Raw genomic sequence first — 13,567 nt, 5'->3', positions numbered from 1 at the left:
TCTCCTGGGTGCCCTGGCCAGGAATCAAACATGGGATTTCCACACGCTGGGCCAACGCTCTACCACTGAACCAACTGGCCATGGCCAAAAATAAAGCACATTTTGTGGAGAAATTGGAACACTCATACATTGCTTGTGAGAATATAAAATGGTGCCACCTGACTTTGAAAACAAATTAGCAGTTCCTCAAAAAGTTCATTATAGACACACCAATTCCATTATCTAATAGATATATATCAACTAATGATAAATATATATATATATCTGTGTGTGTGTGTGTGTGTGTTCTAATCCAATAATGATTATTTACTTTACTTAAAAACACTATCTTCACTTTGTAAATTTAGGCTGTCGAAAAATATGTACAATATCTCAAAACGTTATGTCTGTGTTTACTCTTTTGTTTCTAAGGCAAAACAAATTATAAAATGCTCTTTGTAAAGTCAAGGCCTCAAAAGAACAGAGTTCTCCTTATTATTAGACTAAGAATAAATGTGTCACTACAGGCAAGATGTTTGACATGCTGATTGTTAAAAGATACTACTCAAGACAGCTGGAGAGTAAGCATTACCTCTAAATTCTGGTCTGTCTCACGTCTCCCTTTCTTCTGGGTTTTCTGATCCCAGGTTGGCCTCAGTCCCATCTAAGAAGCCTTCAAAACTGCGACCAGGCCCTAGCCGGTTGGCTCAGCGGTAGAGTGTCGCCCTGGCGTGCGGGGGACCCGGGTTCGATTTCCGGCCAGGGCACATAGGAGAAGCACCCATTTGCTTCTCCACCACCCCTTCCTCTCTGTCTCTCTTTTCCCCTCCCGCAGTGAGGCTCCATTGGAGCAAAGATGGCCCGGGCGCTGGGGATGGCTCCTTGGCCTCTGCCCCAGGCGCTATTGTGGCTCTGGTCGCGGCAGAGCGACCCCCCAGAGGGGCAGAGCATCGCCCCCTGGTGGGCGTTCCCGGTGGATCCCGGTCGGGCGCATGCGGGAGTCTGTCTGTCTCTCCCCGTTTCCAGCTTCAGGGGAAAAAAAAAAAAAAAATTGCGACCACCTCCTCATCTAAATTTATAGCAATCTTTTAACAATTAATTACAAACAGGCTTATCATAAACCTGATATAATTTAATGTTTCATGTTTAATACTTCCCCAACTAAATTTGACATTTTTGAGGAAAAATTAGGTATTATACCTCTTAGTACCACAGTATGAAACAGTGCCCATATATCTAGTATATAACATGTGATGTATTTAATAATATTAACTACATATGTAAAAGTCATTTTGATATTCTTACCTGTAGTAATTTTGCAATAGAGTTTACTAAAAATTCAGTATTTCAGAAAAAAAGAAGTCTGAGAGAAATAAAAGATAAAGGAACTATGATTTATTAATGGCTGACAATGTAGCACTGATTTGCTTTTTCATACATTATTATGTTTAGTCATTAACTAATCAAGAATCACTCAGAAGCCTGACCTGTGGTGGCGCAGTGGATAAAGCGTCAACCTGGAAACACTGAGGTTGCCGGTTCGAAACCCTGGGCTTGCCTGGTCAAGGCGCATATGGGAGTTGATGCTTCCTGCTCCTCCCCCTTCTCTCTCTCTCTCTCTCTCTCCTCTCTATAATGAATAAATAAAATCTAAAAAAAAAAAAAAAAAAATTAAAGAATCACTCAGAAATATAAGTTCAAGAAATATGAAAATGAATTGTCACTAGACCTATTTTGAGATATTACTTAATATAGAAAAATAGTATATGTTTCTAAAAAAGTGTTGTATAAAGCAAAAAAAATTAAGGATGAAGATAATGTATGTATTAAAAAGCACATTATATTCACTTTGCAATTTCTAAATGCTAAAAAAGGTGCTAAACATTTCACATCTGCTATCTTTATTCTAATCCCATCCCTAGAACTTCCTCATTATTCAAATATGTGGTATTGGTTCTCTGACCTTTGGTTTCCACATTTGTAATACCTTGTGTCCATAAAGTCATGGTGCACTTTTGACCGGTCACAGGAAAGCAACAAAAGACGGTAGAAATGTGAAATCTGCATCAAATAAAAGGAAAACCCTCCCAGTTTCTGTAGGATGATGTAGCAGCATGTGCTCATGCACAGATGATGACGTAACACCACATATACAGCGGAACAGCCCACGGCCATGCCAGCCCAGATGTGGACGGTAAAGAGGAAATTTTTGTAGCTCGCTAAATTCGAATCCGTGACGAAAGTGCAATGTGAATGTCGGCGCGTTTATAACAAAGCACCACCACATAGGAATAACATTACTCGGTGGGATAAGCAGTTGAAGGAAACCGGCAGTTTGGTGGAGAAACCCCGTTCTGGTAGGCCATCAGTCAGTGACGAGTCTGTAGAGGCTATACGGGATAGCTGCCTAAGGAGCCCTAAAAAATCTGTGCGTGAGCCCACATCGAACTGCACTGAATAGGTATGAAACTGGGAGACTTTTCCTTTTATTTGGTGCAGATTTCACATTTCTATCATCTTTTGTTGCTTTCCTGTGATCGGTCAAAAGTGCACCATGACTTTACGGACACACTGTATATTGTAGAAATGATGCTTATTTCACATGGTTGTTGCACAGATCCACTAAAAGGAGGCATGCAAGGTATGCAAAAGCACTGAAAAAATCTATCACACATTATGTAAACTGAACAAAATTGTTATTAAAAAATTTTCTAGAGCAATTATTTGAAAAGTAGTCAGAGGACTTTCTAATATTTTATTAGAAGTGCCCACTCACACTCCATCAAAACATGATGTCGGCCCTGGCCGGTTAGCTCAGTGGTAGAGCGTTGGCCTGTCATGCAGGAGTCCCGGGTTCGATTCCCAGCCAGGGCACACAGGAGAAGCGCCCATCTGCTTCTCCACCCCTCCCCCTCTCCTTCCTCTCTGTCTCTCTCTTCCCCTCCCAAGCTGAGGCTCCATTGGAGCAAAGATGGCCTGGGCGCTGAGGATGGCTATGAGGCCTCTGCCTCAGGTGCTAGAATGGCTCTGGATGCAACAGAGCAATGTCCCAGAGGGGCAGAGCATCGCCCCCTGGTGGGCATGCCGGGTGGAGCCCGGTCGGGCGCATGCGGGAGTCTGACTGCCTCCCCATTTCCAGCTTCAGAAAAATGCAAAAAAAAACACCATGATGTCTACAGGATTATGTCTAATTCCCGTGAATTATTTCAGGCAGCAATGTATACCTACCACCTCTAACAATATAAACAAGCTGCACTTTATCCCTGAATAGTGTTGGATTCAATTAAAAGTTTCAACATCTAATAACAGTTTTATGACTAACCCAGATTCTTGCCAAAAGCACTCTTAAAATCAGGATATATGAGAAATAAAATGCAATATAGTATGATAAATCTGAATTTCTTTTATTTTTTTCTCCATTCTAAACTCACTTGATTTTACTAAAATGTTTACAATAAACATTATATCAAGGCTTAATTATAATTAACTGATAGTGAAAAATCTTTATTTCTAAAAAGAAGTTCTTGTTCCAGGAATTTCATTTTTCAAGTAGAAAATAATAAGAACATATATACCAAGACTACAAAACCAACTAGTGAGTGGAATGCAGTGTGGCACTGAGCCCAGATTCTTCAGCAGGCATGGATGCTCGAGATATCTTTACATGATGGCTCCAAAAGCATTTAAATTCAAGGATCACTCAACCATGTGGCTTGCACATTTTACCTAATGCTACAAACATGTGATGCTAAAATCAAACTTCCCGTTCTGCTAGTTTCATTTATCTAATAGCATTTCCACTAATTGTTTTAAAGCTTACACATTCAAACATCTTCCAAATAGCTCTACTACAGTTTTTCAGATAAAAGCAACTCAAACCAAAATTTGTTTTTTATTTAACTTTTACTAACCACTTCTTTACAATACCAAACATTAAACACAGGGCTCTGTGGATAAGTCATTTGGTTTCCAGCAGATGGTCTCTATCAATGACTATGTTCATCTGACACCAAACACCCTCCACAACCCACAGTCCTATGCAAACACTGTGCATTTCCCTCCTCATGACTTTATCAACATAATTTTTGAAAATGCATTAAACACTATATAATTCAAATATTGTTACCTGCATTACAGCTTTGGAGGGAAAAGTAGAAATACAGAATTTATCATAACAAATTTCCTAAAATAAAATTTACAGATCCTGTAATATACATTATAATGGCAGTTAACCAAAAATAAAATCAAATTGAATTGCTGCAATGTATTCAATTATATTTTTTTGAAAATTCAAATATGTATGTAAGTAATATAGGCTACATGACAATATATAATATCAATGTGCGTTTAGGAATAATGAAAATGATACTTTTAATTTGCATATCCTTGGATCAAAGCCTAGGATATTACACATTCCTCAGAGAAAAGCCTTCAGTGAGAGCTTCTTTTAAAAAACAAATATTTGTCTTGGCTACCGTGAATAATGCTATGATGAACATGGAAGTGCTCGTGTCTTTGCATATCAGTATTTTCAAGTTTTTTGAATGGCTACCCAGTAGAGGGATTGCTAGGCCACGTGGTAATTCTCTTCTTAATTTTTTGAAAAACCACCACAACTGTCTTCCATAATACCTGTATCAGTTTACATTCTCACTAGCAGTGAATGAAGGTTCCTTTTTATCCACAGCTTCTCCAATACTTGTTATTACCTATCTTGTTGACAACAGCCAATCTAACAGGTGTGAGGTGGTATCTCATTTTAGTTTTGATTTGCATTTCTTGAATAGATAGCAGAGACAAATATCTTTTCATGTATCTGTTGGTCATTTGCATTCTTGGGAGAAGTGCCTGTTCAGGTCCTCTCCTCATTATTTATTTATTTTTTTTATTCATTTTTAGAGAGGGGAGAGACAGAGATAGAGAGAGAAGATGAGGGAGGAGCGGGAAGCATCAACTCCTGTATGTGCCTTGACCAGGCAAACCGAGGGTTTCAAACCGACAACCTCAGTGTTCCAAATCAACGCTTGATCCACTGCGCAACCAAAGCTCAGGCTATCTCCCCATTTTTTAAATTAAATTGTTTGCTTGTTTGTTGCTGATTTTGGCAAGTCCTTTATATATTTTGGATATTACCCCCTATCAGAGCTGTTGTTTGTGCATATCATCTACCATTTGGTTGGCTAACCTTTTGTTTTGTTGTTGTTTTCTTTTGCTGTGCAGAATCTTTTTAGTTAGATATAGCCCCATTTATTTATTTTTGCTTTTACTTCCCTTGCCTTTGGGGTCAAATTCATGAATATTCTCTAAGGCCAAGCTCCATAAATTTAGTACCTATGTTTTCTTTTATGTAATTTATTGTTTCAGATCTTATATTTAGGTCTTTGATCCACTTTGAATTAATTTTTGTGCATGGAGACAAACTGTAGTTCATCCCAGCATTATTCACGGTGGCTAAAACATGGAAACAACCAAAGTGTCTCTCAATAGAGGATCAGATAAAGAAGATGTGGCACATATACACAATGGAATACTACTCAGCCATAAGAAATGATGATATATTGCCATTTACAACAATAAGTATGTACCTTGAGAACAGTTACTGAGCAAAATAGGTAAATGAGAAAAAGCTAAGAACAATATGATTTCACACATAGGTGGGATATAAAACTGAGAATCCAGGCCCTGGCCGGTTGGCTCAGCAGTAGAGCGTCGGCCTAGCGTGCGGAGGACCCGGGTTCGATTCCGGCCAGGGCACACAGGAGAAGCGCCCATTTGCTTCTCCACCCCTCCGCCGCGCTTTCCTCTCTGTCTCTCTCCTCCCCTCCCGCAGCCGAGGCTCCATTGGAGCAAAGATGGCCTGGGCGCTGGGGATGGCTCTGTGGCCTCTGCCTCAGGCGCTAGAGTGGCTCTGGTCGCAACATGGCGACGCCCAGGATGGGCAGAGCATCGCCCCCTGGTGGGCAGAGCGTCGCCCCTGGTGGGCGTGCCGGGTGGATCCCGGTCGGGCGCATGCGGGAGTCTGTCTGACTGTCTCTCCCTGTTTCCAGCTTCAGAAAAATGAAAAAAAAAACAAAAAAAAAAAACTGAGAATCCAGGTCATAGATAAAAGTGAAGTAGTTAGAGTAAGGGGCGTCAGGGGGAATGCGGTATAGAGGGACAAATATACAATGACATAAAATGATTTGACTTTGGGAGATAGGCACATGGCACAATCAACAGTTCAAATGCTATAGAGATGTTCACATAAAACCTATGTACTCTTGGTCCTGGTCAGTTGGCTCATTGGTAGAGCGTCAGTCTGGCGTGCGGAAGTCACAGGTTCAATTCCCAGCCAGGGCACACAGGAGAAGTGCCTATCTGCTTCTCTACCCTTCCCTCTCTCCTTTCTCTCTATTTCTCTCTTCTCTTCCCACAGCCAAGGCTCCATTTGAACAAACTTGGCCCAGGCGCTGAGGATGGCTCCACAGCCTTCGCCTCAAACACTAGAAAGGCCCTGACTGCAATGAAGCAATGCCCCAGATGGGCAGAGTATTGCCCCCTACTGGACATGCCAGGTGGATCCCGGTAGGGCACATGCAGAAGTCTATCTCTATGCCTCCCTGCTTCTCACTTCAGAAAAATACAAAAGAAAAAACAAACCTATGTACTCTTATTGATCAATGTCACCCCATTAAACTGAATTTTTTTAATGAAGTGAGAGCAGGGGAGGCAGAAAGACAAACTCGCACATACACCCTGACAGGGATCCACCCAGTAAGCCCCCAATGGGGTGATATTCTGCCATCGGGTCATTGCTCCATTGCTTGGCAACCAAGCTAATTTTAGCACCTGAGGCAGAGGCCATTGGAGTCATCCTCAGTGCCTAGAGCTAACTCGCTCAAACAAATGGAACCATGGCTGTAGGAAGGGGGAAGAAAGAGAAAAGGAAGGAGGAGGGGCAAAGAAAACAGTAGCTTCTGGCCCTGGCCGGTTGGCTCAGTGGTAGAGCATCGGCCTGGCATGCAGAAGTCCCGGGTTCGATTCCCGGCCAGGGCACACAGGAGAGGCGCCCATCTGCTTCTCCAGCCCTCCCCCTCTCCTTCCTCTCTGTCTCTCTCTTCCCCTCCCACAGCCCAGACTCCACTGGAGCAAAAGATGGCCCGGGCGCTGGGGATGGCTCCTTGGCCTCTGCCCCAGGTGGTAGAGTGGCTCTGGTCGCGACGGAGTGATGCCCCGGATGGGCAGAGCATCGCCCCCTGGTGGGCGTGCCAGGTGGATCCCGGTCGGGCACATGCGGGAGTCTGTCTGACTGCCACCCCATTTCCAGCTTCAGAAAAATACAAAAAAAGAAAAAGAAAACAGTAGCTTCTCCTGTGTCCTGACCAGAACTGAACCTGGGAAATCCACACACCAGGCTATTCTACCACTGAGCCAACCAGCCAGGAACAAATTTAATTTCTTAAATAAAAAATATATATATATATTTGTGATGAGTGACTCCTTTACTTCAGAAAGTAAATTGCTAGGCCCTGGCCGGTTGGCTCAGTGGTAGAGCGTCGGCCTGGCATGCAGAAGTCCCAGGTTCAATTCCCGGCCAGGGCACACAGGAGAGGCGCCCATCTGCTTCTCCACCCCTCACCCTCTCCTTCCTCTCTGTCTTTCTCTTCCCCTCCCGCAGCAAGGCTCCATTTGAGCAAAGATGGCCTGGGCGCTGGGGATGGCTCCTTGGCCTCTGCCCCAGGCGCTAGAGTGGCTCTGGTCACGGCAGAGCGACGCCCCGGAGGGGCAGAGCATCGCCCCCTGGTGGGAAGAGCGTCGTCCCCTGGTGGGCGTGCTGGGTGGATCCCAGTCGGGCGAATGCGGGAGTCTGACTGTCTCTCCCCGTTTCCAGCTTCAGAAAAATACAAAAAAAAAATTGCTATGCCTTTCTGCAGATTTAGAATAAAAGAAATGAGTTGAAAACACTAATAAAAAATGAAGTTGGAAGACTCACATGACCTGATTTCAAGACTTATTGAAAAGCTACAGTAATCAAATCACTGTATTATTGAATAAAAGAACTGGCAAAATAAACAAATGGAAGAGATGAGAAAGTCCAGAAATAGACTCACAAATATAGTAAATTGATTTCAGACAAAGGTGCAAATAGAAAAGGATAGCCTTTTCAACAAATAGTACTAGAATAATGGGACATCCATATGCAAAAAAAAAAAAAAGCTGCACATCAACTCATACCTTACACCTTTTAAAAAATTAACTTAAAACAGATCAGAGACCAATATGTAAAATATAAAATTATAAAACATCTAAAAAAAATAAGAGAACATCTTAGTGACTGTGTTCTAAGCAGAATTCTTAGATATGACACCAAAAACATACCCAGAAAAAAAATTTATAAACTGGATTTATAAACATATAAAACAGCCCTGGCCAGTTGGCTCAGTGGTAGAGCGTCGGCCTGGCGTGCAAGGGGTCCCGGGTTCAATTCCCAGCCAGGGCACACAGGAGAAGTGCCCATCTGCTTCTCCACCCCTCCCCCTCTCCTTCCTCTCTGTCTCTCTCTTCCCCTCCCGCAGTGAGGCTCCATTGGAGCAAAGATGGCCCGGGTGCTGGGGATGGCTCCTTGGCCTCTGCCCCAGGCGCTAGAGTGGCTCTGGTCGCAACAGAGCGACGCCCCGGAGGGGCAGAGCATCGCCCCCTGGTGGGCAAAGCGTCGCCCCTGGTGGGCGTGCCAGGTGGATCCCAGTCAGGCGCATGCGGGAGTCTGTCTGACTGTCTCTCCCCGTTTCCAGCTTCGGAAAAATACAAAAAAATAAAAAATAAAAAAAAATAAACATATAAAACAATATCTCTGCATAATTAATGTTAAGAGAATGTAAGAAAATACTTGCAAGATCATATGTCTGACAAATGACTTGTATCCAGACTATGTAAACTACTCTTAAAATACAGCAATAAGGAAACAAGCAATCCAATTAAACTGATCAAAATATGAGTAGTTAATTTACCATAAAAACATATAGATGGAAAATAAGCACATGAAAAAAATGTTTGACATTATTACTCATTAGGGAAAATGTAAATTAAAAACACAGTGACATACCACTACACTCCTATTTGTTTAAAAAGAAAGGAAAATGATGAAACCATATGCTGGCACACATGCAGAGCAATTAGGACTCTCTTACACTGCTAGTAAGAATGCAAAATGGTATAGCCACTTTGGAAAAAATTTAATAATTGTTTCTTATAAACCTAAATATATACTTCCCATATAATCCCAAAATCAGATTCCCAACTATTTATCCAAGAGAAATGAAAACTTACAATTACACAAAAATTTATCCATGAATGTTTAAACTGCCAAAAATAAAAACAACTCAAAGGACATCAGCAAGAATGTGGATAAACAAACAGTGGTACATCCCTACAACAGAGTGTCAGCAATAAAAAATGAACAAACTACTGGTAAACATATCAACATTAATGAATCCCCAGTATATTTTTCTTAGTGAAAAAAGTCATATTCAAATGGCTGCATGCTGCATAATTCCATATATACGACATCCTGGAAAAGGCAAAACTGTAGAAATAGACAACAAACCTGTCATTCCCTTCTTGGTCAGTTGTTTTTTCACAAAGGGAAGGAAGCTATCCAATGAGAGAAGTAAAGTCTTGAACAAATTGTGTGGAAACAGTAAATGCAGGGTGAAAATGAGGCCAAGGCCTCTACCTAACATCACTCACAGAAATTAATTTGAGATGGATCACAGACCTAAACATAAAAGCTAAGTTTGTAAAACTTCTAGAAGAAATAACAGATTATCTTTACAACCTTGGGATATAGGAAGATTATTAAGCACATAAAAATAAATAATACTCAAGGAAAAAATAAATACATACCCAAGAGAGAAAAAGATTTATAACTAAAACTTCATCAATATTTTAAAACTTATGATTATCAAAAGAAACATTAAAAAATGAAATTGAAAAGTGAGTGTCCTGACCAAACAGCTCAGAGCATTATGCCAATACACAAAAGTTGCGAGTTTGATCCCTGGCTGGGCACATATAAGAACACATTGATGAAGTGACGTCAGAGAAATGGAGCCGTGAGGAGCGCGACAGACAAATCTCCCCAAATTGCAACAAGTTCATCTACCAGAGACAGAAAAATCTATCCTTGGACCGTCAGGAGTTCTATACACTGAAGGCAAAGTACTATCAACAAGACCACCCTCAGATGCCATTAAAAAAAAGGAAATCGAATATCATGGATACAAAAGATAGAGAAGTAGCACAGATAGATGTGGAAAAATCTATGGAGAAAAAATTTAATATATTGGAAACCTTGGAGCTAAATGACAGAGAATTTAAAATAGAAATCCTAAAAATACTCAGAGATATACAAGAAAACACAGAAAGGCAATTTAGGGAGCTCAGAAAACAACTCAACGAACACAAAAAATACATTACCAAGGAAATTGAAACTATAAAAACAAATCAAACAGATATGAAAAACTCAATTCATGAACTAAAAAACAAGGTAACAAGCTTAGCTAATAGAACAGGCCAGATAGAAGGTAGGATTAGTGATAAAGAAGACAAGCAACTTCAGGCACAACAGAGAGAAGAAGAGAGAAACTCAAAAATTAAAAAAAAAAAAGAAAGCCCTAGAGGAATTGTCTGACTCCATCAAAAAGAATAACATAAGAATAATAGGTATATCAGAGGGAGAAGAGAGAGAAAATGGAATGGAGAATATATTCAAACAAATAATAGACGAGAACTTCCCAAGCCTGTGGAAAGAACTAAAGCCTCAAATTCAAGAAGCAAACAAAACACCGAGTTTTCTTAACAACAACAAACCTACTCCAAGGCACATCATAATGAAAATGGCACAAACCAACGACAAAGAAAAAATTCTCAAGGCAGCCAGGGAAAAAAAGAATACAACATATAAAGGAAAGCCAATTAGATTATCATCAGATTTCTCAGCAGAAACTCTACAAGCTAGAAGAGAGTGGACCCCAATATTTAAAGCCCTGAAAGAGAGGAACTTTCAGCCAAGAATACTATACCCATCAAAGTTATCCATCCTTCAAATACGAAAGAGAAATAAAAACATTCACAAATACAGAAAAGATGAGGGAATTTATCATCAGAAAACCACCACTCCAGGAAATACTAAATGGGATTTTCCAACCAAATTCAAAGAACAAAACAAAACAAAAACACAAATAAAAGCCCCACCAAGAACACAATAAAACCAAATTTAAACTGTGACAACAAAAGCAAAAAAAAGGGGAGAGGACGGAGATTAACAGTAGCAAAGGATGATGGAGTGCAGAAACACTCATAAGATAGGGTACTACAATAAATATGGTAGGTACCCTTTTTATTACTTAATGGTAACCACCCTTGAAAAAACCACCACAGAAGCATATGACTTAATAAAGGTAGCAACAGAGGAAAGAAGTATGGAATACAAACAAACAAAAACAAATAATAGAAAAACAAAAGAGAAGAATCAAACAAGATACAAAACTAACAGAAAGCAATTTATAAAATGGCAATAGGGAACCCACAAGTGTCAATAATTACACTATTTGTAAATGGATTAAACTCACCAATAAAAAGACACAGAGTAGCAGAATGGATTAAAAAAGAAAATCCGCCTGACCAGGCGGTGGTGTAGTGGATAGAGCGTTGGACTGGGATGTGGAAGGACCCAGGTTCAAGACCCTGAGGTCGCCAGCTTGAGCGCGGGCTCATCTGGCTTGAGCAAAAGCTCACTAGCTTGGACCCAGGTTCGCTGGCTCCAGCAAGGGGTTACTCAGTCTGCTGAAGGCCCGCGGTCAAGGCACATAAGAGAAAGCAATCAATGAACAACTAAGAAGTTGCAAGGTGCAACGAAAAACTAACAATTAATGCTTCTCATCTGTCTCCATTCCTGTCTGTCTGTCCTTGTCTATCCCTCTGACTCTCTGTCTCTGTAAAAAAATAAATTTAAAAAAAAAAAAGAAAATCCAGCTGTATGTTGCCTACAAAAAACACATCTAAGCAACAAGGATAAAAACAAATTCAAAGTGAAAGCCTAAAAAACAATACTCCAAGCAAATAACATAGAAAAAAAAGCAGGTGTAGCAATACTCATATCTAATAATGCTGACTACAAGACAGAAAAAGTACTCAGAGACAAAATGGTCATTTCATAATGATAAAGGGGATACTGAATCAAGAAGACTAACAATCTTTAATATATATGCACCAAACCAAGGAGCAACAAAATATATAAGACAGCTACTTATTGACCTAAAAACAAAAACTGACAAAAATACAATCATACTTGGAGACCTCAATACACGGCTAATGGCTCTAGATCGTTCATCCAAACAGAAAATCAATAAAGATATATTGGCCTTAAACAAAACACTAGAGCACCTGGATATGATAGACATTTACAGGACACTTCATCCCAAAGCAACAGAGTATACATTTTTCTCTAGTGTACATGGAACATTCTCAAGAATTGACCATATGTTGGGCCACAAAAATAACATCAGCCAATTCAGAAAAACTGAAATTGTACCAAGCATATTTTCTGATCATAAAGCCTTGAAACTAGAATTCAACTGCAAAAAGAGGAAAAAAACCCACAAAAATGTGGAAAGTAAACAACATACTTTTAAAAAATAAATAGGTCAAAGAAGAAATAAGCGCAGAGATCAAAAGATACATACAGACAAATGAAAATGACAATACGACATATCAGAATCTCTGGGATGCAGCAAAAGCAGTGATAAGAGGGAAGTTCCTATCACTTCAGGCCTATATGAACAAACAAGAGAGAGCCCAAGTGAACCACTTAACTTCACATCATAAGGAACTAGAAAAAGAAGAACAAAGACAACCCAAAACCAGCCAAAGAAAGGAAATAATAAAAATCAGAGCAGAAATAAATGAAATAGAGAACAGAAAAACTATAGAAAAAATTAATAAAACAAGGAGCTGGTTCTTTGAAAAGATCAACAAAATTGACAAACCCTTGGCAAGACTCACCAAGGAAAAAAGAGAAAGAAAGGACTCATATAAACAAAATCCAAAATGAAAGAGGAGAAATCACCACAGACATCAGAGATATACAAAGAATTATTGTAGAATACTACGAAAAACTATATGCCACCAAATTCAACAATCTAGAAGAAATAGATAAATTCCTAGAACAATACAACCTTCCTACACTGAGTCATGATAAAGCAGAAAGCCTAAACAGACCAATTAGCAGGGAGGAAATAGAAAAAACTATTAAAAAACCTCCCCAAAAATAGAAGTCCAGGCCCAGACGGTTATACTAGTGAATTCTATCAAATATTCAAAGAAGACTTGGTTCCTATCCTACCCAAAGTCTTCCAAAAAATTGAAGAAGAAGCAATACTTCCAAACACATTTTATGAGGCCAACATAACCCTCATACCAAAACCTGGCAAGGACGGCACAAAAAAAGAAAATTACAGACCAATATCTCTAATGAATACAGATGCTAAAATAATAAACAAAATACTGGCAATACAAATACAACAACATATTAAAAAAATAATACATCATG

The 13,567-nt window shown here is 39.9% G+C and overlaps 1 protein-coding gene and 1 non-coding gene across 5 annotated transcripts in view; one reads left to right on the top strand and one right to left on the bottom strand.

The window, feature by feature from the left end:
- The window catches only part of CCDC171 (coiled-coil domain containing 171), a 388,145-nt gene that overhangs the window by 231,318 nt on the left and 143,260 nt on the right, over positions 1-13,567 (bottom strand). The window lies entirely within an intron of this gene.
- On the top strand, positions 2,778-2,853 carry TRNAD-GUC (transfer RNA aspartic acid (anticodon GUC)). Its single transcript has one exon. It is a non-coding gene; the product is annotated as a tRNA-Asp (tRNA).

The sequence above is a fragment of the Saccopteryx bilineata genome, chromosome 2, assembly GCF_036850765.1.
Source record: "Saccopteryx bilineata isolate mSacBil1 chromosome 2, mSacBil1_pri_phased_curated, whole genome shotgun sequence".
Taxonomy (NCBI): Eukaryota; Metazoa; Chordata; class Mammalia; order Chiroptera; family Emballonuridae; genus Saccopteryx; species Saccopteryx bilineata.
This window is presented reverse-complemented; position numbering and strand designations above follow the sequence as displayed.